This window comes from Somniosus microcephalus, unplaced genomic scaffold (genome assembly GCF_052327205.1).
Source record: "Somniosus microcephalus isolate GS21.2 unplaced genomic scaffold, FLI_Smic_1.0 unresolved_chr1, whole genome shotgun sequence".
NCBI lineage: Eukaryota > Metazoa > Chordata > Chondrichthyes > Squaliformes > Somniosidae > Somniosus > Somniosus microcephalus.
Window position 1 is genome coordinate 13461555 of NW_028225179.1, and position 25489 is coordinate 13487043.

Consider the following 25489-nt stretch of genomic DNA (forward strand, 5'->3'; position numbering starts at 1 on the left):
AGTAAGATTTAGTGAAATGCTTGGAAAGTGCATCAGCATCAAACGTGTAATACAGTAACGACGAGGATGGGATTCGAACCCACGCGTGCAGAGCACAATGGATTAGCAGTCCATCGCCTTAACCTCTCGGCCACCTCGTCTCACCAATATTCTGCTTTCAGATATTCCATTTCTTGCTTTTTACATCTAATTAGAACTACCCTGAAATAAATTCAACTTCACCGCTTATCCTGCCCGTGCACACAGATCTACAATGTTGAAAATGTACAATCAGCTTAATGTAAGCAACAGGCCTTCCGTTACTTCAGATGAGGGACTGTCAAAAATGGCCGGTTTCACGCCAGATTCAGAATATAAAAAGTGTCGCCCAGATAATTAAAAGACCTTTGTAGGACTTGAACCTTCAATCTTCTGATAACTGAAGAATTTGCAACAGAAGTCAGATGCCTAATCCATTAGTCTATGCGGCCGCTGATGCCGCTGAATCTCTTTTTATGGGGCGAATTGTGAGCAGGTTCAAGGAAACTGCTCGAAAAAAGAAGTGGATTGAGGAAAAGATAAAAATATTTCAACTGTATTAACAGGTCCTCTGTGAGCTGGATTCGCACCAGCGCAGTGAAACTCAATGCAAATGGGAAATGACATCGGCGGCTCGTTGGTCTAGGGGTATGATTCTCGCTTTGGGCATTTCACGATTAAAATGCGAGAGGTCCCGGGTTCAAATCCCGGACGAGCCCTGGCACATTTTGTTAAACTCAACAACTCGATCATCAAAGCTGAAATCGCTCTGCTTCTAAAAAAACGGCATGATCCGAGATTGTGAGCTCTGCCATTTCAAACAGACACAGAATGACCGGGGCTGTGAGCACTCGCGGTTTAAACAGACCCAGAATGATTCGCAACTGACCGCGACCCCGCCCATTTTCGACAGGCCTGATTTTCAAAGCTTATGAAATCTATGGCAACATAAATCGGGCTGTTTCTAAAACGATGCCCGGTTTAATCTTGGACACCAAGTTGAAAATTCACTCCATTATCATTTTTCCCATTATCTCCGTCATTTTACTCCAGCCAAATGAACTGAGTTTAGGTGTCAGCCGTGGCTCAGCGGCAGCATACTCAAGCCTCACTCCAGAGACTTGAGTGCATAATCCAGGCTGACACTCCAGGGCAGTACTGAGGTAGTGCTGCACTGTCGGCAGTGCCGTCCTTCTAGTAAGATGTTAAACTGGGGCTTCAGATCCCATGAGAGAATGCTGAAAAGAACGAGGATTTCTCGCGCATTATTTATCTCTCAACCAAAGACCCAAAAACAGAAAATCTCGTCTTTAAGTTTGATAAATATTTTTGAAATTCCAAAGGAGAAATTTATGTTCCTGTTCCCTAATCATTTGCCTCTGGCCTTTTCATTCGGTGCCAATCTCAAAGGAAGGAAGAAGGAAGAGAGGGTTCTACAATCTCCGATTCACGATCTCATCTCCACTTTCATTTCAAGGTGGGTTGAGAAATTTCTTGGAATATTTTAATTTTACCAAGATATGAGCAATGCAGGGGCACAGACCAGCAACACCAGTGCAATTTTCACGAAATTGTATTTGAAGTAAGATTCAGTGAAATGCTTGGAAAGTGCATCAGCATCAAACGTGCAATACAGTAACGACGAGGATGGGATTCGAACCCACGCGTGCAGAGCACAGTGGATTAGTAGTCCATCGCCTTAACCTCTCGGCCACCTCGTCTCACCAATATACTGCTTTCAGATATTCCATTTCTTGCTTTTTACATCTAATTAGAACTACCCTGAAAGAAATTCAACTTCACAGCTTATCCTGCCCGTGCACACAGATCTATAATGTTGAAAATGTACAATCAGCTTAATGGAAGCAACAGGCCTTCCGTTACTTCAGATGAGGGACTGTCAAAAATGGCCGGTTTCACGCCAGATTCAGAATATAAAAAGTGTCGCCCAGATAATTAAAAGACCTTTGTAGGACTTGAACCTTCAATCTTCTGATAACTGAAGAATTTGCAACAGAAGTCAGATGCCTAATCCATTAGTCTATGCGGCCGCTGATGCCGCTGAATCTCTTTTTATGGGGCGAATTGTGAGCAGGTTCAAGGAAACTGTTCGAAAAAAGAAGTGGATTGAGGAAAAGATAAAAATATTTCAACTGTATTAACAGGTCCTCTGTGAGCTGGATTCGCACCAACGCAGTGAAACTCAATGCAAATGGGAAATGACATCGGCGGCTCGTTGGTCTAGTGGTATGATTCTCGCTTTGGGCATTTCACGATTAAAATGCGAGAGGTCCCGGGTTCAAATCCCGCACGAGCCCTGGCACATTTTGTTAAACTCAACAACTCGGTCATCAAAGCTGAAATCGCTCTGCTTCTAAAAAAACGGCATCATCCGAGATTGTGAGCTCTGCCATTTCAAACAGACACAGAATGATCCGGGGCTGTGAGCACTCGCGGTTTAAACAGACCCAGAATGATTCGCAACTGACCGCGACCCCGCCCATTTTCGACAGGCCTGATTTTCAAAGCTTATGAAATCTATGGCAACATAAATCGGGCTGTTTCTAAAACGATGCCCGGTTTAATCTTGGACACCAAGTTGAAAATTTACTCCATTATCATTTTTCCCATTATCTCCGTCATTTTACTCCAGCCAAATGAACTGAGTTTAGGTGTCAGCCGTGGCTCAGCTGCAGCATACTCAAGCCTCACTCCAGAGACTTGAGTGCATAATCCAGGCTGACACTCCAGGGCAGTACTGAGGTAGTGCTGCACTGTCGGCAGTGCCGTCCTTCTAGTAAGATGTTAAACTGGGGCTTCAGATCCCATGAGAGAATGCTGAAAAGAACGAGGATTTCTCGCGCATTATTTATCTCTCAACCAAAGACTCAAAAACAGAAAATCTCGCCTTTAAGTTTGATAAATATTTTTGAAATTCCAAAGGAGAAATTTATGTTCCTGTTCCCTAATCATTTGCCTCTGTTGCCGCTCGTCTTTTCATTCGGTGCCAATCTCAAAGGAAGGAAGAAGGAAGAGAGGGTTCTCAATCTCCGATTCACGATCTCATCTCCACTTTCATTCAAGGTGGGTTGAGAAATTTCATGGAATATTTTAATTTTAACAAGATATGAGCAATGCAGGGGCACAGACCAGCAACACCAGTGCAATTTTCACGAAATTGTATTTCAAGTAAGATTCAGTGAAATGCTTGGAAAGTGCATCAGCATCAAACGTGTAATACAGTAACGACGAGGATGGGATTCGAACCCACGCGTGCAGAGCACAATGGATTAGCAGTCCATCGCCTTAACCTCTCGGCCACCTCGTCTCACCAATATACTGCTTTCAGATATTCCATTTCTTGCTTTTTACATCTAATTAGAACTACCCTGAAAGAAATTCAACTTCACCGCTTATCCTGCCCGTGCACACAGATCTACAATGTTGAAAATGTACAATCAGCTTAATGTAAGCAACAGGCCTTCCGTTACTTCAGATGAGGGACTGTCAAAAATGGCCGGTTTCACGCCAGATTCAGAATATAAAAAGGGTCGCCCAGATAATTAAAAGACCTTTGTAGGACTTGAACCTTCAATCTTCTGATAACTGAAGAATTTGCAACAGAAGTCAGATGCCTAATCCATTCGTCTATGCGGCCGCTGATGCCGCTGAATCTCTTTTTATGGGGCGAATTGTGAGCAGGTTCAAGGAAACTGTTCGAAAAAAGAAGTGGATTGAGGAAAAGATAAAAATATTTCAACTGTATTAACAGGTCCTCTGTGAGCTGGATTCGCACCAGCGCAGTGAAACTCAATGCAAATGGGAAATGACATCGGCGGCTCGTTGGTCTAGGGGTATGATTCTCGCTTTGGGCATTTCACGATTAAAATGCGAGAGGTCCCGGGTTCAAATCCCGGACGAGCCCTGGCACATTTTGTTAAACTCAACAACTCGGTCATCAAAGCTGAAATCGCTCTGCTTCTAAAAAAACGGCATGATCCGAGATTGTGAGCTCTGCCATTTCAAACAGACACAGAATGATCCGGGGCTGTGAGCACTCGCGGTTTAAACAGACCCAGAATGATTCGCAACTGACCGCGACCACGCCCATTTTCGACAGGCCTGATTTTCAAAGCTTATGAAATCTATGGCAACATAAATCGGTCTGTTTCTAAAACGATGCCCGGTTTAATCTTGGACACCAAGTTGAAAATTTACTCCATTATCATTTTTCCCATTATCTCCGTCATTTTACTCCAGCCAAATGAACTGAGTTTAGGTGTCAGCCGTGGCTCAGCGGCAGCATACTCAAGCCTCACTCCAGAGACTTGAGTGCATAATCCAGGCTGACACTCCAGGGCAGTACTGAGGTCGTGCTGCACTGTCGGCAGTGCCGTCCTTCTAGTATAGATGTTAAACTGGGGCTTCAGATCCCATGAGAGAATGCTGAAAAGAACGAGGATTTCTCGCGCATTATTTATCTCTCAACCAAAGACCCAAAAACAGAAAATCTCGTCTTTAAGTTTGATAAATATTTTTGAAATTCCAAAGGAGAAACTTATGTTCCTGTTCCCTAATCATTTGCCTCTGTTGCCGCTGGACTTTTCATTCGGTGCCAATCTCAAAGGAAGGAAGAAGGAAGAGAGGGTTCTCAATCTCCGATTCACGATCTCATCTCCACTTTCATTCAAGGTGGGTTGAGAAATTTCTTGGAATATTTTAATTTTAACAAGATATGAGCAACGCAGGGGCACAGACCAGCAACACCAGTGCAATTTTCACGAAATTGTATTTCAAGTAAGATTCAGTGAAATGCTTGGAAAGTGCATCAGCATCAAACGTGTAATACAGTAACGACAAGGATGGGATTCGAACCCACGCGTGCAGAGCACAATGGATTAGCAGTCCATCGCCTTAACCTCTCGGCCACCTCGTCTCACCAATATTCTGCTTTCAGATATTCCATTTCTTGCTTTTTACATCTAATTAGAACTACCCTGAAAGAAATTCAACTTCACCGCTTATCCTGCCCGTGCACACAGATCTACAATGTTGAAAATGTACAATCAGCTTAATGTAAGCAACAGGCCTTCCGTTACTTCAGATGAGGGACTGTCAAAAATGGCCGGTTTCACGCCAGATTCAGAATAGAAAAAGTGTCGCCCAGATAATTAAAAGACCTTTGTAGGACTTGAACCTTCAATCTTCTGATAACTGAAGAATTTGCAACAGAAGTCAGATGCCTAATCCATTAGTCTATGCGGCCGCTGATGCCGCTGAATCTCTTTTTATGGGGCGAATTGTGAGCAGGTTCAAGGAAACTGTTCGAAAAAAGAAGTGGATTGAGGAAAAGATAAAAATATTTCAACTGTATTAACAGGTCCTCTGTGAGCTGGATTCGCACCAGCGCAGTGAAACTCAATGCAAATGGGAAATGACATCGGCGGCTCGTTGGTCTAGGGGTATGATTCTCGCTTTGGGCATTTCACGATTAAAATGCGAGAGGTCCCGGGTTCAAATCCCGGACGAGCCCTGGCACATTTTGTTAAACTCAACAACTCGGTCATCAAAGCTGAAATCGCTCTGCTTCTAAAAAAACGGCATGATCCGAGATTGTGAGCTCTGCCATTTCAAACAGACACAGAATGATCCGGGGCTGTGAGCACTCGCGGTTTAAACAGACCCAGAATGATTCGCAACTGACCGCGACCCCGCCCATTTTCGACAGGCCTGATTTTCAAAGCTTATGAAATCTATGGCAACATAAATCGGGCTGTTTCTAAAACGATGCCCGGTTTAATCTTGGACACCAAGTTGAAAATTTACTCCATTATCATTTTTCCCATTATCTCCGTCATTTTACTCCAGCCAAATGAACTGAGTTTAGGTGTCAGCCGTGGCTCAGCGGCAGCATACTCAAGCCTCACTCCAGAGACTTGAGTGCATAATCCAGGCTGACACTCCAGGGCAGTACTGAGGTAGTGCTGCACTGTCGGCAGTGCCGTCCTTCTAGTAAGATGTTAAACTGGGGCTTCAGATCCCATGAGAGAATGCTGAAAAGAACGAGGATTTCTCGCGCATTATTTATCTCTCAACCAAAGACCCAAAAACAGAAAATCTCGTCTTTAAGTTTGATAAATATTTTTGAAATTCCAAAGGAGAAACTTATGTTCCTGTTCCCTAATCATTTGCCTCTGTTGCCGCTAGTCTTTTCATTCGGTGCCAATCTCAAAGGAAGGAAGAAGGAAGAGAGGGTTCTCAAACTCCGATTCACGATCTCATCTCCACTTTCATTCAAGGTGGGTTGAGAAATTTCTTGGAATATTTTAATTTTAACAAGATATCAGCAATGCAGGGGCACAGACCAGCAACACCAGTGCAATTTTCACGAAATTGTATTTCAAGTAAGATTCAGTGAAATGCTTGGAAAGTGCATCAGCATCAAACGTGTAATACAGTAACGACGAGGATGGGATTCGAACCCACGCGTGCAGAGCACAATGGATTAGCAGTCCATCGCCTTAACCTCTCGGCCACCTCGTCTCACCAATATACTGCTTTCAGATATTCCATTTCTTGCTTTTTACATCTAATTAGAACTACCCTGAAAGAAATTCAACTTCACTGCTTATCCTGCCCGTGCACACAGATCTATAATGTTGAAAATGTACAATCAGCTTAATGTAAGCAACAGGCCTTCCGTTACTTCAGATGAGGGACTGTCAAAAATGGCCGGTTTCACGCCAGATTCAGAATATAAAAAGTGTCGCCCAGATAATTAAAAGACCTTTGTAGGACTTGAACCTTCAATCTTCTGATAACTGAAGAATTTGCAACAGAAGTCAGATGCCTAATCCATTAGTCTATGCGGCCGCTGATGCCGCTGAATCTCTTTTTATGGGGCGAATTGTGAGCAGCTTCAAGGAAGCTGTTCGAAAAAAGAAGTGGATTGAGGAAAAGATAAAAATATTTCAACTGTATTAACAGGTCCTCTGTGAGCTGGATTCGCACCAGCGCAGTGAAACTCAATGCAAATGGGAAATGACATCGGCGGCTCGTTGGCCTAGGGGTATGATTCTCGCTTTGGGCATTTCACGATTAAAATGCGAGAGGTCCCGGGTTCAAATCCCGGACGAGCCCTGGCACATTTTGTTAAACTCAACAACTCGGTCATCAAAGCTGAAATCGCTCTGCTTCTAAAAAAACGGCATGATCCGAGATTGTGAGCTCTGCCATTTCAAACAGACACAGAATGATCCGGGGCTGTGAGCACTCGCGGTTTAAACAGACCCAGAATGATTCGCAACTGACCGCGACCCCGCCCATTTTCGACAGGCATGATTTTCAAAGCTTATGAAATCTATGGCAACATAAATCGGGCTGTTTCTAAAACGATGCCCGGTTTAATCTTGGACACCAAGTTGAAAATTTACCCCATTATCATTTTTCTCATTATCTCCGTCATTTTACTCCATCCAAATGAACTGAGTTTAGGTGTCAGCCGTGGCTCAGCGGCAGCATACTCAAGCCTCACTCCAGAGACTTGAGTGCATAATCCAGGCTGACACTCCAGGGCAGTACTGAGGTAGTGCTGCACTGTCGGCAGTGCCGTCCTTCTAGTAAGATGTTAAACTGGGGCTTCAGATCCCATGAGAGAATGCTGAAAAGAACGAGGATTTCTCGCGCATTATTTATCTCTCAACCAAAGACCCAAAAACAGAAAATCTCGTCTTTAAGTTTGATAAATATTTTTGAAATTCCAAAGGAGAAATTTATGTTCCTGTTCCCTAATCATTTGCCTCTGTTGCCGCTAGTCTTTTCATTCGGTGCCAATCTCAAAGGAAGGAAGAAGGAAGAAAGGGTTCTCAATCTCCGATTCACGATCTCATCTCCACTTTCATTCAAGGTGGGTTGAGAAATTTCTTGGAAAAATTTAATTTACCAAGATATGAGTAATGCAGGGGCACAGACCAGCAACACCAGTGCAATTTTCACGAAATTGTATTTCAAGTAAGATTCAGTGAAATGCTTGGAAAGTGCATCAGCATCAAACGTGTAATACAGTAACGACGAGGATGGGATTCGAACCCACGCGTGCAGAGTACAATGAATTAGCAGTCCATCGCCTTAACCTCTCGGCCACCTCGTCTCACCAATATATTGCTTTCAGATATTCCATTTCTTGCTTTTTACATCTAATTAGAACTACCCTGAAAGAAATTCAACTTCACCGCTTATCCTGCCCGTGCACACAGATCTACAATGTTGAAAATGTACAATCAGCTTAATGTAAGCAACAGGCCTTCCGTTACTTCAGATGAGGGACTGTCAAAAATGGCCGGTTTCACGCCAGATTCAGAATATAAAAAGTGTCGCCCAGATAATTAAAAGACCTTTGTAGGACTTGAACCTTCAATCTTCTGATAACTGAAGAATTTGCAACAGAAGTCAGATGCCTAATCCATTAGTCTATGCGGCCGCTGATGCCGCTGAATCTCTTTTTATGGGGCGAATTGTGAGCAGGTTCAAGGAAACTGTTCGGAAAAAGAAGTGGATTGAGGAAAAGATAAAAATATTTCAACTGTATTAACAGGTCCTCTGTGAGCTGGATTCGCACCAGCGCAGTGAAACTCAATGCAAATGGGAAATGACATCGGCGGCTCGTTGGTCGAGGGGTGTGATTCTCGCTTTGGGCATTTCACGATTAAAATGCGAGAGGTCCCGGGTTCAAATCCCGGACGAGCCCTGGCACATTTTGTTAAGCTCAACAACTCGGTCATCAAAGCTGAAATCGCTCTGCTTCTAAAAAAACGGCATGATCCGAGATTGTGAGCTCTGCCATTTCAAACAGACACAGAATGATCCGGGGCTGTGAGCACTCGCGGTTTAAACAGACCCAGAATGATTCGCAACTGACCGCGACCCCGCCCATTTTCGACAGGCCTGATTTTCAAAGCTTATGAAATCTATGGCAACATAAATCGGGCTGTTTCTAAAACGATGCCCGGTTTAATCTTGGACACCAAGTTGAAAATTGACTCCATCATCATTTTTCCCATTATCTCCGTCATTTTACTCCAGCCAAATGAACTGAGTTTAGGTGTCAGCCGTGGCTCAGCGGCAGCATACTCAAGCCTCACTCCAGAGACTTGAGTGCATAATCCAGGCTGACACTCCAGGGCAGTACTGAGGTAGTGCTGCACTGTCGGCAGTGCCGTCCTTCTAGTAAGATGTTAAACTGGGGCTTCAGATCCCATGAGAGAATGCTGAAAAGAACGAGGATTTCTCGCGCATTATTTATCTCTCAACCAAAGACCCAAAAACAGAAAATCTCGTCTTTAAGTTTGATAAATATTTTTGAAATTCCAAAGGAGAAATTTATGTTCCTGTTCCCTAATCATTTGCCTCTGTTGCCGCTAGTCTTTTCATTCGGTGCCAATCTCAAAGGAAGGAAGAAGGAAGAAAGGGTTCTCAATCTCCGATTCACGATCTCATCTCCACTTTCATTCAAGGTGGGTTGAGAAATTTCTTGGAAAAATTTAATTTACCAAGATATGAGCAATGCAGGGGCACAGACCAGCAACATCAGTGCAATTTTCACGAAATTGTATTTCAAGTAAGATTCAGTGAAACGCTTGGAAAGTGCATCAGCATCAAACGTGTAATACAGTAACGACGAGGATGGGATTCGAACCCACGCGTGCAGAGACACAATGAATTAAGCAGTCCATCGCCTTAACCTCTCGGCCACCTCGTCTCACCAATATATTGCTTTCAGATATTCCATTTCTTGCTTTTTACATCTAATTAGAACTACCCTGAAAGAAATTCAACTTCACCGCTTATCCTGCCCGTGCACACAGATCTACAATGTTGAAAATGTACAATCAGCTTAATGTAAGCAACAGGCCTTCCGTTACTTCAGATGAGGGACTGTCAAAAATGGCCGGTTTCACGCCAGATTCAGAATATAAAAAGTGTCGCCCAGATAATTAAAAGACCTTTGTAGGACTTGAACCTTCAATCTTCTGATAACTGAAGAATTTGCAACAGAAGTCAGATGCCTAATCCATTAGTCTATGCGGCCGCTGATGCCGCTGAATCTCTTTTTATGGGGCGAATTGTGAGCAGGTTCAAGGAAACTGTTCGAAAAAAGAAGTGGATTGAGGAAAAGATAAAAATATTTCAACTGTATTAACAGGTCCTCTGTGAGCTGGATTCGCACCAGCGCAGTGAAACTCAATGCAAATGGGAAATGACATCGGCGGCTCGTTGGTCTAGGGGTATGATTCTCGCTTTGGGCATTTCACGATTAAAATGCGAGAGGTCCCGGGTTCAAATCCCGGACGAGCCCTGGCACATTTTGTTAAACTCAACAACTCGGTCATCAAAGCTGAAATCGCTCTGCTTCTAAAAAAACGGCATGATCCGAGATTGTGAGCTCTGCCATTTCAAACAGACACAGAATGATCCGGGGCTGTGAGCACTCGCGGTTTAAACAGACCCAGAATGATTCGCAACTGACCGCGACCCCGCCCATTTTCGACAGGCCTGATTTTCAAAGCTTATGAAATCTATGGCAACATAAATCGGGCTGTTTCTAAAACGATGCCCGGTTTAATCTGGGACACCAAGTTGAAAATTCACTCCATCATCATTTTTCCCATTATCTCCGTCATTTTACTCCAGCCAAATGAACTGAGTTTAGGTGTCAGCCGTGGCTCAGCGGCAGCATACTCAAGCCTCACTCCAGAGACTTGAGTGCATAATCCAGGCTGACACTCCAGGGCAGTACTGAGGTAGTGCTGCACTGTCGGCAGTGCCGTCCTTCTAGTAAGATGTTAAACTGGGGCTTCAGATCCCATGAGAGAATGCTGAAAAGAACGAGGATTTCTCGCGCATTATTTATCTCTCAACCAAAGACCCAAAAACAGAAAATCTCGTCTTTAAGTTTGATAAATATTTTTGAAATTCCAAAGGAGAAATTTATGTTCCTGTTCCCTAATCATTTGCCTCTGTTGCCGCTAGTCTTTTCATTCGGTGCCAATCTCAAAGGAAGGAAGAAGGAAGAAAGGGTTCTCAATCTCCGATTCACGATCTCATCTCCACTTTCATTCAAGGTGGGTTGAGAAATTTCTTGGAAAAATTTAATTTACCAAGATATGAGCAATGCAGGGGCACAGACCAGCAACACCAGTGCAATTTTCACGAAATTGTATTTCAAGTAAGATTCAGTGAAATGCTTGGAAAGTGCATCAGCATCAAACGTGTAATACAGTAACGACGAGGATGGGATTCGAACCCACGCGTGCAGAGTACAATGAATTAGCAGTCCATCGCCTTAACCTCTCGGCCACCTCGTCTCACCAATATATTGCTTTCAGATATTCCATTTCTTGCTTTTTACATCTAATTAGAACTACCCTGAAAGAAATGCACACAGATCTACAATGTTGAAAATGTACAATCAGCTTAATGTAAGCAACAGGCCTTCCGTTACTTCAGATGAGGGACTGTCAAAAATGGCCGGTTTCACGCCAGATTCAGAATAGAAAAAGTGTCGCCCAGATAATTAAAAGACCTTTGTAGGACTTGAACCTTCAATCTTCTGATAACTGAAGAATTTGCAACAGAAGTCAGATGCCTAATCCATTAGTCTATGCGGCCGCTGATGCCGCTGAATCTCTTTTTATGGGGCGAATTGTGAGCAGGTTCAAGGAAACTGTTCGAAAAAAGAAGTGGATTGAGGAAAAGATAAAAATATTTCATCTGTATTAACAGGTCCTCTGTGAGCTGGATTCGCACCAGCGCAGTGAAACTCAATGCAAATGGGAACTGACATCGGCGGCTCGTTGGTCTAGGGGTATGATTCTCGCTTTGGGCATTTCACGATTAAAATGCGAGAGGTCCCGGGTTCAAATCCCGGACGAGCCCTGGCACATTTTGCTGAACTCAACAACTCGGTCATCAAAGCTGAAATCGCTCTGCTTCTAAAAAAACGGCATGATCCGAGATTGTGAGCTCTGCCATTTCAAACAGACACAGAATGATCCGGGGCTGTGAGCACTCGCGGTTTAAACAGACCCAGAATGATTCGCAACTGACCGCGACCCCGCCCATTTTCGACAGGCCTGATTTTCAAAGCTTATGAAATCTATGGCAACATAAATCGGGCTGTTTCTAAAACGATGCCCGGTTTAATCTTGGACACCAAGTTGAAAATTTACTCCATTATCATTTTTCCCATTATCTCCGTCATTTTACTCCAGCCAAATGAACTGAGTTTAGGTGTCAGCCGTGGCTCAGCGGCAGCATACTCAAGCCTCACTCCAGGGACTTGAGTGCATAATCCAGGCTGACACTCCAGGGCAGTACTGAGGTAGTGCTGCACTGTCGGCAGTGCTGTCCTTCTAGTAAGATGTTAAACTGCGGCTTCAGATCCCATGAGAGAAAGCTGAAAAGAACGAGGATTTCTCGCGCATTATTTATCTCTCAACCAAAGACCCAAAAACAGAAAATCTCGTCCTTAAGTTTGATAAATATTTTTGAAATTCCAAAGGAGAAATTTATGTTCCTGTTCCCTAATCATTTGCCTCTGGTCTTTTCATTCGGTGCCAATCTCAAAGGAAGGAAGAAGGAAGAGAGGGTTCTCAATCTCCGATTCATGATCTCATCTCCACTTTCATTCAAGGTGGGTTGAGAAATTTCTTGGAATATTATAATTTTACCAAGATATGAGCAATGCAGGGGCACAGACCAGCAACACCAGTGCAATTTTCACGAAATTGTATTTCAAGTAAGATTCAGTGAAATGCTTGGAAAGTGCATCAGCATCAAACGTGTAATACAGTAACGACGAGGATGGGATTCGAACCCACGCGTGCAGAGCACAATAGATTAGTAGTCCATCGCCTTAACCTCTCGGCCACCTCGTCTCACCAATATATTGTTTTCAGATATTCCATTTCTTGCTTTTTACATCTAATTAGAACTACACTGAAAGAAATTCAACTTCACCGCTTATCCTGCCCGTGCACACAGATCTACAATGTTGAAAATGTACAATCAGCTTAATGTAAGCAACAGGCCTTCCGTTACTTCAGATGAGGGACTGTCAAAAATGGCCGGTTTCACGCCAGATTCAGAATAGAAAAAGTGTCGCCCAGATAATTAAAAGACCTTTGTAGGACTTGAACCTTCAATCTTCTGATAACTGAAGAATTTGCAACAGAAGTCAGATGCCTAATCCATTAGTCTATGCGGCCGCTGATGCCGCTGAATCTCTTTTTATGGGGCGAATTGTGAGCAGGTTCAAGGAAACTGTTCGAAAAAAGAAGTGGATTGAGGAAAAGATAAAAATATTTCAACTGTATTAACAGGTCCTCTGTGAGCTGGATTCGCACCAGCGCAGTGAAACTCAATGCAAATGGGAACTGACATCGGCGGCTCGTTGGTCTAGGGGTATGATTCTCGCTTTGGGCATTTCACGATTAAAATGCGAGAGGTCCCGGGTTCAAATCCCGGACGAGCCCTGGCACATTTTGCTGAACTCAACAACTCGGTCATCAAAGCTGAAATCGCTCTGCTTCTAAAAAAACGGCATGATCCGAGATTGTGAGCTCTGCCATTTCAAACAGACACAGAATGATCCGGGGCTGTGAGCACTCGCGGTTTAAACAGACCCAGAATGATTCGCAACTGACCGCGACCCCGCCCATTTTCGACAGGCCTGATTTTCAAAGCTTATGAAATCTATGGCAACATAAATCGGGCTGTTTCTAAAACGATGCCCGGTTTAATCTTGGACACCAAGTTGAAAATTTACTCCATTATCATTTTTCCCATTATCTCCGTCATTTTACTCCAGCCAAATGAACTGAGTTTAGGTGTCAGCCGTGGCTCAGCGGCAGCATACTCAAGCCTCACTCCAGGGACTTGAGTGCATAATCCAGGCTGACACTCCAGGGCAGTACTGAGGTAGTGCTGCACTGTCGGCAGTGCTGTCCTTCTAGTAAGATGTTAAACTGCGGCTTCAGATCCCATGAGAGAAAGCTGAAAAGAACGAGGATTTCTCGCGCATTATTTATCTCTCAACCAAAGACCCAAAAACAGAAAATCTCGTCCTTAAGTTTGATAAATATTTTTGAAATTCCAAAGGAGAAATTTATGTTCCTGTTCCCTAATCATTTGCCTCTGGTCTTTTCATTCGGTGCCAATCTCAAAGGAAGGAAGAAGGAAGAGAGGGTTCTCAATCTCCGATTCATGATCTCATCTCCACTTTCATTCAAGGTGGGTTGAGAAATTTCTTGGAATATTATAATTTTACCAAGATATCAGCAATGCAGGGGCACAGACCAGCAACACCAGTGCAATTTTCACGAAATTGTATTTCAAGTAAGATTCAGTGAAATGCTTGGAAAGTGCATCAGCATCAAACGTGTAATACAGTAACGACGAGGATGGGATTCGAACCCACGCGTGCAGAGCACAATAGATTAGTAGTCCATCGCCTTAACCTCTCGGCCACCTCGTCTCACCAATATATTGTTTTCAGATATTCCATTTCTTGCTTTTTACATCTAATTAGAACTACCCTGAAAGAAATTCAACTTCACCGCTTATCCTGCCCGTGCACACAGATCTACAATGTTGAAAATGTACAATCAGCTTAATGTAAGCAACAGGCCTTCCGTTACTTCAGATGAGGGACTGTCAAAAATGGCCGGTTTCACGCCAGATTCAGAATAGAAAAAGTGTCGCCCAGATAATTAAAAGACCTTTGTAGGACTTGAACCTTCAATCTTCTGATAACTGAAGAATTTGCAACAGAAGTCAGATGCCTAATCCATTAGTCTATGCGGCCGCTGATGCCGCTGAATCTCTTTTTATGGGGCGAATTGTGAGCAGGTTCAAGGAAACTGTTCGAAAAAAGAAGTGGATTGAGGAAAAGATAAAAATATTTCAACTGTATTAACAGGTCCTCTGTGAGCTGGATTCGCACCAGCGCAGTGAAACTCAATGCAAATGGGAACTGACATCGGCGGCTCGTTGGTCTAGGGGTATGATTCTCGCTTTGGGCATTTCACGATTAAAATGCGAGAGGTCCCGGGTTCAAATCCCGGACGAGCCCTGGCACATTTTGCTGAACTCAACAACTCGGTCATCAAAGCTGAAATCGCTCTGCTTCTAAAAAAACGGCATGATCCGAGATTGTGAGCTCTGCCATTTCAAACAGACACAGAATGATCCGGGGCTGTGAGCACTCGCGGTTTAAACAGACCCAGAATGATTCGCAACTGACCGCGACCCCGCCCATTTTCGACAGGCCTGATTTTCAAAGCTTATGAAATCTATGGCAACATAAATCGGGCTGTTTCTAAAACGATGCCCGGTTTAATCTTGGACACCAAGTTGAAAATTTACTCCATTATCATTTTTCCCATTATCTCCGTCATTTTACTCCAGCCAAATGAACTGAGTTTAGGTGTCAGCCGTGGCTCAGCGGCAGCATACTCAAGCCTCACTCCAGGGACTTGAGTGCATAATCCAGGCTGACACTCCAGGGCAGTACTGAGGTAGTGCTGCACTGTCGGCAGTGCCGTCCTTCTAGTAAGATGTTAAACTGGGGCTTCAGATCCCATGAGAGAATGCTGAAAAGAACGAGGATTTCTCGCGCATTATTTATCTCTCAACCAAAGACCCAAAAACAGAAAATCTCGTCTTTAAGTTTGATAAATATTTTTGAAATTCCAAAGGAGAAATTTATGTTCCTGTTCCCTAATCATTTGCCTCTGGTCTTTTCATTCGGTGCCAATCTCAAAGGAAGGAAGAAGGAAGAGAGGGTTCTCAATCTCCGATTCACGATCTCATCTCCACTTTCATTCAAGGTGGGTTGAGAAATTTCTTGGAATATTTTTATTTTACCAAGATATGAGCAATGCAGGGGCACAGACCAGCAACACCAATGCAATTTTCACGAAATTGTATTTCAAGTAAGATTCAGTGAAATGCTTGGAAAGTGCATCAGCATCAAACGTGTAATACAGTAACGACGAGAATGGGATTCGAACCCACGCGTGCAGAGCACAGTGGATTAGTAGTCCATCGCCTTAACCTCTCGGCCACCTCGTCTCACCAATATATTGTTTTCAGATATTCCATTTCTTGCTTTTTACATCTAATTAGAACTACCCTGAAAGAAATTCAACTTCACCGCTTATCCTGCCCGTGCACACAGATCTACAATGTTGAAAATGTACAATCAGCTTAATGGAAGCAACAGGCCTTCCGTTACTTCAGATGAGGGACTGTCAAAAATGGCCGGTTTCACGCCAGATTCAGAATATAAAAAGTGTCGCCCAGATAATTAAAAGACCTTTGTAGGACTTGAACCTTCAATCTTCTGATAACTGAAGAATTTGCAACAGAAGTCAGATGCCTAATCCATTAGTCTATGCGGCCGCTGATGCCGCTGAATCTCTTTTTATGGGGCGAATTGTGAGCAGGTTCAAGGAAACTGTTCGAAAAAAGAAGTGGATTGAGGAAAAGATAAAAATATTTCAACTGTATTAACAGGTCCTCTGTGAGCTGGATTCGCACCAGCGCAGTGAAACTCAATGCAAATGGGAAATGACATCGGCGGCTCGTTGGTCTAGGGGTATGATTCTCGCTTTGGGCATTTCACGATTAAAATGCGAGAGGTCCCGGGTTCAAATCCCGGACGAGCCCTGGCACATTTTGTTAAACTCAACAACTCGGTCATCAAAGCTGAAATCGCTCTGCTTCTAAATAAACGGCATGATCCGAGATTGTGAGCTCTGCCATTTCAAACAGACACAGAATGATGCGGGACTGTGAGCACTCCCGGTTTAAACAGACCCAGAATGATTCGCAAGTGACCACGACCCCGCCCATTATAGACAGGCCTGATTTTCAAAGCTTATGAAATCTATGGCAACATAAATCGGGCTGTTTCTAAAACGATGCCCGGTTTAATCTTGGACGCCAAGTTGAAAGTTTACTCCATTATCATTATTCCCTTTGTCTCCGTCATTTTACTCCAGCCAAATGAACTGAGTTTAGGTGTCAGCCGTGGCTCAGCGGTAGCATACTCAAGCCACACTCCAGAGACTTGAGTGTATAATCCTGGCTCACACTCCAGGGCAGTACTGAGGTCGTGCTGCACTGTTGCCAGTGCCGTCTTTCTAGTAAGATGTTAAACTGGGGCTTCAGATCCCATGAGAGAATGCTGAAAAGCACGAGGATTTCTCGCGCATTATTTATCTCTCAACCAAAGTCCCAAAAACAGAAAATCTCGTCATTAAGTTTGATAAACATTTTTGAAATTAAATTGCCCCCAAAGGAGAAATTTATGTTTTTGCTCCCTAATCAATTGCCTCTGTTGCCGCGAGTCTTTCATTCGGTGCCAATCTCAGAGGAAGGAAGAGAGGGTTCTCAGTCTCCGATTCGCGATCTCATCTCCACTTTCATTCAAGGTGGGTTGAGGAATTTCTTGGAATATTATAATTTTAACAAGATATGAGTAATGCAAGGGCACAGACCAGCAACACCAGCACAATTTTCACGAAATTGTATTTCAAGTAAGATTCAGTGAAATGCTTGGAAAGTGGATCAGCATCAAACGTGTAATACAGTAACGACGAGTATGGGATTCCAACCCACGCGTGCAGAGCACAATAGATTAGCAGTCCATCGCCTTAACCTCTCGGCCACCTCGTCTCACCGAGGCAATGCTCTCAGACATTCCATTTCTTGCTTTTTGCATCTAATTAGAACTACCCTGAAAGAAATTCAACATCACCGCTTATCCTGCCCGTGCACACAGATCTACAATGTTGAAAATGTACAATCAGCTAAATGTAAGCAACAGGCCTTCCGTTACTTCAGATGAGGGGCTGTCAAAAATGGCCGGTTTCACGCCAGATTCAGAATGTAAAAAGTGTCGCCCAGATAATTAAACGACCTTTGTAGGATTTGAACCTTCAATCTTCTGATAACTGAAGAATTTGAACCTTCAATCTTCTGATAACTGAGGAATTTGCAACCGAAGTCAGACGCCTTATCCATTAGTCTATGCGGCCGCTAATGCCGCTGCATCTCTTTTTATGGGGCGAATTGTGAGCAGGTTCAAGGAAACTGCTCGAAAAAAGAAGTGGATTGAGGAAAAGATAATAATATTTAAACTGAATAAACAGGTCCTCTGTGAGCTGGATTCGCACCAGCGCAGTGAAACTCAATGCAAATGGAAGAATGACCTGGGCGGCTCGTTGGTCTAGGGGTATGATTCTCGCTTTGGGCGTTTCACGATTAAATGCGAGAGGTCCAGAGTTCAAATCCCGGACGAGCCCTGACACATTTTGTTAAACTCAACAACTCGGTCATCAAAGCTGAAATCGCTCTGCTTTTGAATAAACGGCATGATCCGAGATTGTGAGCTCTGCCATTTCAAACAGACACAGAATGATGCGGGACTGTGAGCACTCCCGGTTTAAACAGACCCAGAATGATTCGCAAGTGACCACGACCCCGCCCATTATAGACAGGCCTGATTTTCAAAGCTTATGAAATCTATCGCAACATATATCGGGCTGTTTGTAAAACGATGCCCGGTTTAATCTTGGACGCCAAGTTGAAAGTTTACTCCATTATTATTATTCCCTTTATCTCCGTCATTTTACTCCAGCCAAATGAACTGAGTTTAGGTGTCAGCCGTGGCTCAGCGGCAGCATACTCAAGCCACACTCCAGAGACTTGAGTGTATAATCCTGGCTCACACTCCAGGGCAGTACTGAGGTCGTGCTGCACTGTTGGCAGTGCCGTCTTTCTAGTAAGATGTTAAACTAGGGCTTCAGATCCCATGAGAGAATGCTGAAAAGCACGAGGAATTCTCGCGCATTATTTATCTCTCAACCAAAGTCCCAAAAACAGAAAATCTCGTCATTAAGTTTGATAAACATTTTTGAAATTAAATTGCCCCCAAAGGAGAAATTTATGTTTTTGATCCCTAATCAATTGCCTCTGTTGCCGCGAATCTTTCATTCGGTGCCAATCTCAGAGGAAGGAAGAGAGGGTTCTCAGTCTCCGATTCGCTATCTCATCTCCACTTTCATTCAAGGTGGGTTGAGGAATTTCTTGGAATATTTTAATTTTAACAAGATATGAGTAATGCAAGGGCACAGACCAGCAACACCAGCACAAGTTTCACGAAATTGTATTTCAAGTAAGATTCAGTGAAATGCTTGGAAAGTGCATCAGCATCAAACGTGTAATACAGTAACGACGAGAATGGGATTCCAACCCACGCGTGCAGAGCACAATAGATTAGCAGTCCATCGCCTTAACCTCTCGGCCACCTCGTTTCAGCGAGGCAATGCTATCAGACATTCCATTTCTTGCTTTTTGCATCTAATTAGAACTACCCTGAAAGAAATTCAACTTCACCGCTTATCCTGCCCGTGCACACAGATCTACAATGTTGAAAATGTACAATCAGCTAAATGTAAGCAACAGGCCTTCCGTTACTTCAGATGAGGGGCTGTCAAAAATGGCCGGTTTTACGCCAGATTCAGAATATAAAAAGTGTCGCCCAGATAATTAAACGACCTTTGTAGGATTTGAACCTTCAATCTTCTGATAACTGAAGAATTTGAACCTTCAATCTTCTGATAACTGAAGAATTTGCAACCGAAGACGCCTTATCCATTAGTCTATGCGGCCGCTAATGCCGCTGCATCTCTTTTTATGGGGCGAATTGTGAGCAGGTTCAAGGAAACTGCTCGAAAAAAGAAGTGGATTGAGGAAAAGATAATAATATTTAAACTGAATAAACAGGTCCTCTGTGAGCTGGATTCGCACCAGCGCAGTGAAACTCAATGCAAATGGAAGAATAACATGGGTGGCTCGTTGGTCTAGGTGTATGATTTTCGCTTTGGGCGTTTCACGATTAAAATGCGAGAGGTCCCGGGTTCAAATCCCGGACGAGCCCTGACACATTTTGTTAAACTCAACAACTCGGTCATCAAAGCTGAAATCGCTCTGCTTCTGAATAAACGGCATGATCCGAGATTGTGAGCTCTGCCATTTCAAACAAACACAGAATGATGCGGGACTGTGAGCACTCCCGGTTTAAACAGACCCAGAATGATTCGCAAGTGACCACGAACCCGCCCATTATAGACAGGCCTGATTTTCAAAGCTTATGAAAGCTATGGCAACATAAATCGGGCTGTTTCTAAAACGATGCCCGGTTTAATCTTGGACGCCAAGTTGAAAGTTTACTCCATTATCATTTTTCCCTTCATCTCCGTCATTTTACTCCAGCCAAATGAACTGAGTTTAGGTGTCAGCCGTGGCTCAGCGGTAGCATACTCAAGCCACACTCCAGAGACTTGAGTGCATAATCCTGGCTCACACTCCAGGGCAGTACTGAGGTCGTGCTGCACTGTTTGCAGTGCCGTCTTTCTAGTAAGATGTTAAACTGGGGCTTCAGATCCCATGAGAGAATGCTGAAAAGCACGAGGATTTCTCGCGCATTATTTATCTCTCAACCAAAGTCCCAAAAACAGAAAATCTCGTCATTAAGTTTGATCAATATTTTTGAAATTAAATTGCCCCCAAAGGAGAAATTTATGTTTCTGCTCCCTAATCAATTGCCTCTGTTGCTGCGAGTCTTTCATTCGGTGCCAATCTCAGAGGAAGGAAGAGAGGGTTCTCAGTCTCCGATTCGCGATCTCATCTCCACTTTCATTCAAGGTGGGTTGAGGAATTTCTTGGAATATTTTAATTTTAACAAGATATGAGTAATGCAAGGGCACAGACCAGCAACACCAGCACAAGTTTCACGAAATTGTATTTCAAGTAAGATTCAGTGAAATGCTTGGAAAGTGCATCAGCATCAAACGTGTAATACAATAACGACGAGAATGGGATTCCAACCCACGCGTGCAGAGCACAATAGATTAGCAGTCCATCGCCTTAACCTCTAGTCCACCTCGTCTCACCGAGGCAATGCTCTCAGACATTCCATTTCTTGCTTTTTGCATCTAATTAGAACTACCCTGAAAGAAATTCAACTTCACCGCTTATCCTGCCCGTGCACACAGATCTACAATGTTGAAAATGTACAATCAGCTAAATGTAAGCAACAGGCCTTCCGTTACTTCAGATGAGGGGCTGTCAAAAATGGCCGGTTTCACGCCAGATTCAGAATATAAAAAGTGTCGCCCAGATAATTAAACGACCTCCGTAGGATTTGAACCTGCAATCTTCTGATAACTGAAGAATTTGCAACCGAAGTCAGACGCCTTATCCATTAGTCTATGCGGCCGCTAATGCCGCTGCATCTCTTTTTATGGGGCGAATTGTGAGCAGGTTCAAGGAAACTGCTCGAAAAAAGAAGTGGATTGAGGAAAAGATAATAATATTTAAACTGAATAAACAGGTCCTCTGTGAGCACCAGCGCAGTGAAACGCAATGCAAATGGAAGAATGACATGGCCGGCTCGTTGGTCTAGGGGTATGATTCTCGCTTTGGGCGTTTCATGATTAAAATGCGAGAGGTCCCGGGTTCAAATCCCGGACGAGCCCTGACACATTTTGTTAAACTCAACAACTCGGTCATCAAAGCTGAAATCGCTCTGCTTCTAAATAAACGGCATGATCCGAGATTGTGAGCTCTGCCATTTCAAACAGACACAGAATGATGCGGGACTGTGAGCACTGCCGGTTTAAACAGACCCAGATTGATTCGCAACTGACCACGAACACGCCCATTATAGACAGGCCTGATTTTCAAAGCTTATGAAATCTATAGCAACATAAATCGGGCTGTTTGTAAAACGATGCCCGGCTTAATCTTGGACGCCAAGTTGAAAGTTTACTTCATTATTATTATTCCCTTTATCTCCGTCATTTTACTCCAGCCAAATGAACTGAGTTTAGGTGTCAGCCGTGGCTCAGCGGTAGCATACTGAAGCCACACTCCAGAGACTTGAGTGTATAATCCTGGCTCACACTCCAGGGCAGTACTGAGGTCGTGCTGCACTGTTGGCAGTGCCGTCTTTCTAGTAAGATGTTAAACTGGGGCTTCAGATCCCATGAGAGAATGCTGAAAAGCACGAGGATTTCTCGCGCATTATTTATCTCTCAACCAAAGTCCCAAAAACAGAAAATCTCGTCATTAAGTTTGATAAATATTTTTGAAATTAAATTGCCCCCAAAGGAGAAATTTATGTTTCTGCTCCCTAATCAATTGCCTCTGTTGCCGCGAGTCTTTCATTCGGTGCCAATCTCAGAGGAAGGAAGAGAGGGTTCTCAGTCTCCGATTCGCGATCTCATCTGCACTTTCATTCAAGGTGGGTTGAGGAATTTCTTGGAATATTTTAATTTTAACAAGATATGAGTAATGCAAGGGCACAGAGCAGCAACACCAGCACAATTTTCACGAAATTGTATTTCAAGTAAGATTCAGTGAAATGCTTGGAAAGTGCATCAGCATCAAACGTGTAATACAGTAACGACGAGAATGGGATTCCAACCCACGCGTGCAGAGCACAATAGATTAGCAGTCCATCGCCTTAACCTCTCGGCCACCTCGTCTCACCGAGGCAATGCTATCAGACATTCCATTTCTTGCTTTTTGCATCTAATTAGAACTACCCTGAAAGAAATTCAACTTCACCGCTTATCCTGCCCGTGCACACAGATCTACAATGTTGAAAATGTACAATCAGCTAAATGTAAGCAACAGGCCTTCCGTTACTTCAGATGAGGGGCTGTCAAAAATGGCCGGTTTCACGCCAGATTCAGAATATAAAAAGTGTCGCCCAGATAATTAAACGACCTCCGTAGGATTTGAACCTTCAATCTTCTGATAACTGAAGAATTTGCAACCGAAGTCAGACGCCTTATCCATTAGTCTATGCGGCCGCTAATGCCGCTGCATCTCTTTTTATGGGGCGAATTGTGAGCAGGTTCAAGGAAACTGCTCGAAAAAAGAAGTGGATTGAGGAAAAGATAATAATATTTAAACTGAATAAACAGGTCCTCTGTGAGCTGGATTCGCACCAGCGCAGTGAAACGCAATGCAAATGGACGAATGACATGGCCGGCTCGTTGGTCTAGGGGTATGATTCTCGCTTTGGGCGTTTCATGATTAAAATGCGAGAGGTCCCGGGTTCAAATCCCGGACGAGCCCTGCCACATTTTGTTAAACTCAACAACTCGGTCATCAAAGCTGAAATCGCTCTGCTTCTAAATAAACGGCATGATCCGAGATTGTGAGCTCTGCCATTTCAAACAGACACAGAATGATGCGGGACTGTGAGCACTCCCGGTTTAAACAGACCCAGAATGATTCGCAAGTGACCACGAACCCGCCCATTATAGACAGGCCTGATTTTCAAAGCTTATGAAATCTATGGTAACATAAATCGGGCTGTTTGTAAAACGATGCCCGGCTTAATCTTGGACGCCAAGTTGAAAGTTTACTCCATTATTATTATTCCCTTTATCTCCGTCATTTTACTCCAGCCAAATGAACTGAGTTTAGGTGACAGCCGTGGCTCAGCGGTAGCATACTCAAGCCACACTCCAGAGACTTGAGTGTATAATCCTGGCTCACACTCCAGGGCAGTACTGAGGTCATGCTGCACTGTTGGCAGTGCCGTCTTTCTAGTAAGATGTTAAACTGGGGCTTCAGATCCCATGAGAGAATACTGAAAAGCACAAGGATTTCTCGCGCATTGTTTATCTCTCAACCAAAGTCCCAAAAACAGAAAATCTCGTCATTAAGTTTGATAAATATTTTTGAAATTAAATTGCCACCAAAGGAGAAATTTATGTTTCTGCTCCCTAATCAATTGCCTCTGTTGCCGCGAGTCTTTCATTCGGTGCCAATCTCAGAGGAAGGAAGAGACGGTTCTCAGTCTCCGATTCGCGATCTCATCTCCACTTTCATTCAAGGTGGGTTGAGGAATTTCTTGGAATATTTTAATTTTAACAAGATATGAGTAATGCAAGGGCACAGACCAGCAACACCAGCACAAGTTTCACGAGATTGTATTTCAAGTAAGATTCAGTGAAATGCTTGGAAAGTGCATCAGCATCAAACGTGTAATACAGTAACGACGAGAATGGGCTTCCAACCCACGCGTGCAGAGCACAATAGATTAACAGTCCATCGCCTTAACCTCTCGGCCGCCTCGTCTCACCGAGGCAATGCTATCAGACATTCCATTTCTTGCTTTTTGCATCTAATTAGAACTACCCTGAAAGAAATTCAACTTCACCGCTTATCCTGCCCGTGCACACAGATCTACAATGTTGAAAATGTACAATCAGCTAAATGTAAGCAACAGGCCCTCCGTTACTTCAGATGAGGGGCTGTCAAAAATGGCCGGTTTCACGCCAGAGTCAGAATATAAAAAGTGTCGCCCAGATAATTAAACGACCTTTGTAGGATTTGAACCTTCCATCTTCTGATAACTGAAGAATTTGCAACCGAAGTCAGACGCCTTATCCATTAGTCTATGCGGCCGCTAATGCCGCTGCATCTCTTTTTATGGGGCGAATTGTGAGCAGGTTCAAGGAAACTGCTCGAAAAAAGAAGTGGATTGAGGAAAAGATAATAATATTTAAACTGAATAAACAGGTCCTCTGTGAGCTGGATTCGCACCAGCGCAGTGAAACTCAATGCAAATGGAAGAATGACATGGGCGGCTCGTTGGACTAGGGGTATGATTCTCGCTTTGGGCGTTTCACGATTAAAATGCAAGAGGTAACGGGTTCAAATCCCGGACGAGCCTTGACACATTTTGTTAAGCTCAGCAACCCGGTCATCAAAGTTGAAATCGCTCTGCTTCTAAATAAACGGCATGATCCGAGATTGTGAGCTCTGCCATTTCAAACAGACACAGAATGATGCGGGACTGTGAGCACTCCCGGTTTAAACAGACCCAGAATGGTTCGCAAGTGACCACGACCCCGCCAATTATAGACAGGCCTGATTTTCAAAGCTTATGAAATCTATGGCAACATAAATCGGGCTGTTTCTAAAACGATGCCCGGTTTAATCTTGGACGCCAAGTTGAAAGTTTACTCCATTATCATTATTCCCTTTGTCTCCGTCATTTTACTCCAGCCAAATGAACTGAGTTTAGGTGTCAGCCGTGGCTCAGCGGTAGCATACTCAAGCCACACTCCAGAGACTTGAGTGGAAAATCCTGGCTCACACTCCAGGGCAGTACTGAGGTCGTGCTGCACTGTTGGCAGTGCCGTCTTTCTAGTAAGATATTAAACTGGGGCTTCAGATCCCATGAGAGAATGCTGAAAAGCACGAGGATTTCTCGCGCATTATTTATCTCTCAACCAAAGTCCCAAAAACAGAAAATCTCGTCATTAATTTTGATAAATATTTTTGAAATTAAATTGCCCCCAAAGGAGAAATTTATGTT

The 25489-nt window shown here is 43.6% G+C and overlaps 8 non-coding genes across 8 annotated transcripts; all 8 read right to left on the reverse strand.

The window, feature by feature from the left end:
* Window positions 1–58: 58 nt before the first annotated feature.
* Window positions 59–140, reverse strand: trnas-gcu (transfer RNA serine (anticodon GCU)). Its single transcript has one exon. It is a non-coding gene; the product is annotated as a tRNA-Ser (tRNA).
* Window positions 141–1657: 1517 nt separating this feature from the next.
* Window positions 1658–1739, reverse strand: trnas-acu (transfer RNA serine (anticodon ACU)). Its single transcript has one exon. It is a non-coding gene; the product is annotated as a tRNA-Ser (tRNA).
* A 1525-nt stretch (window positions 1740–3264) lies between these two features.
* trnas-gcu (transfer RNA serine (anticodon GCU)) lies at window positions 3265–3346 on the reverse strand. Its single transcript has one exon. It is a non-coding gene; the product is annotated as a tRNA-Ser (tRNA).
* A 1526-nt stretch (window positions 3347–4872) lies between these two features.
* On the reverse strand, window positions 4873–4954 carry trnas-gcu (transfer RNA serine (anticodon GCU)). Its single transcript has one exon. It is a non-coding gene; the product is annotated as a tRNA-Ser (tRNA).
* Window positions 4955–6479: 1525 nt separating this feature from the next.
* On the reverse strand, window positions 6480–6561 carry trnas-gcu (transfer RNA serine (anticodon GCU)). The gene has a single exon. It is a non-coding gene; the product is annotated as a tRNA-Ser (tRNA).
* Window positions 6562–12871: 6310 nt separating this feature from the next.
* Window positions 12872–12953, reverse strand: trnas-acu (transfer RNA serine (anticodon ACU)). The gene has a single exon. It is a non-coding gene; the product is annotated as a tRNA-Ser (tRNA).
* A 1516-nt stretch (window positions 12954–14469) lies between these two features.
* trnas-acu (transfer RNA serine (anticodon ACU)) lies at window positions 14470–14551 on the reverse strand. The gene has a single exon. It is a non-coding gene; the product is annotated as a tRNA-Ser (tRNA).
* A 1516-nt stretch (window positions 14552–16067) lies between these two features.
* Window positions 16068–16149, reverse strand: trnas-acu (transfer RNA serine (anticodon ACU)). The gene has a single exon. It is a non-coding gene; the product is annotated as a tRNA-Ser (tRNA).
* Window positions 16150–25489: the final 9340 nt, after the last annotated feature.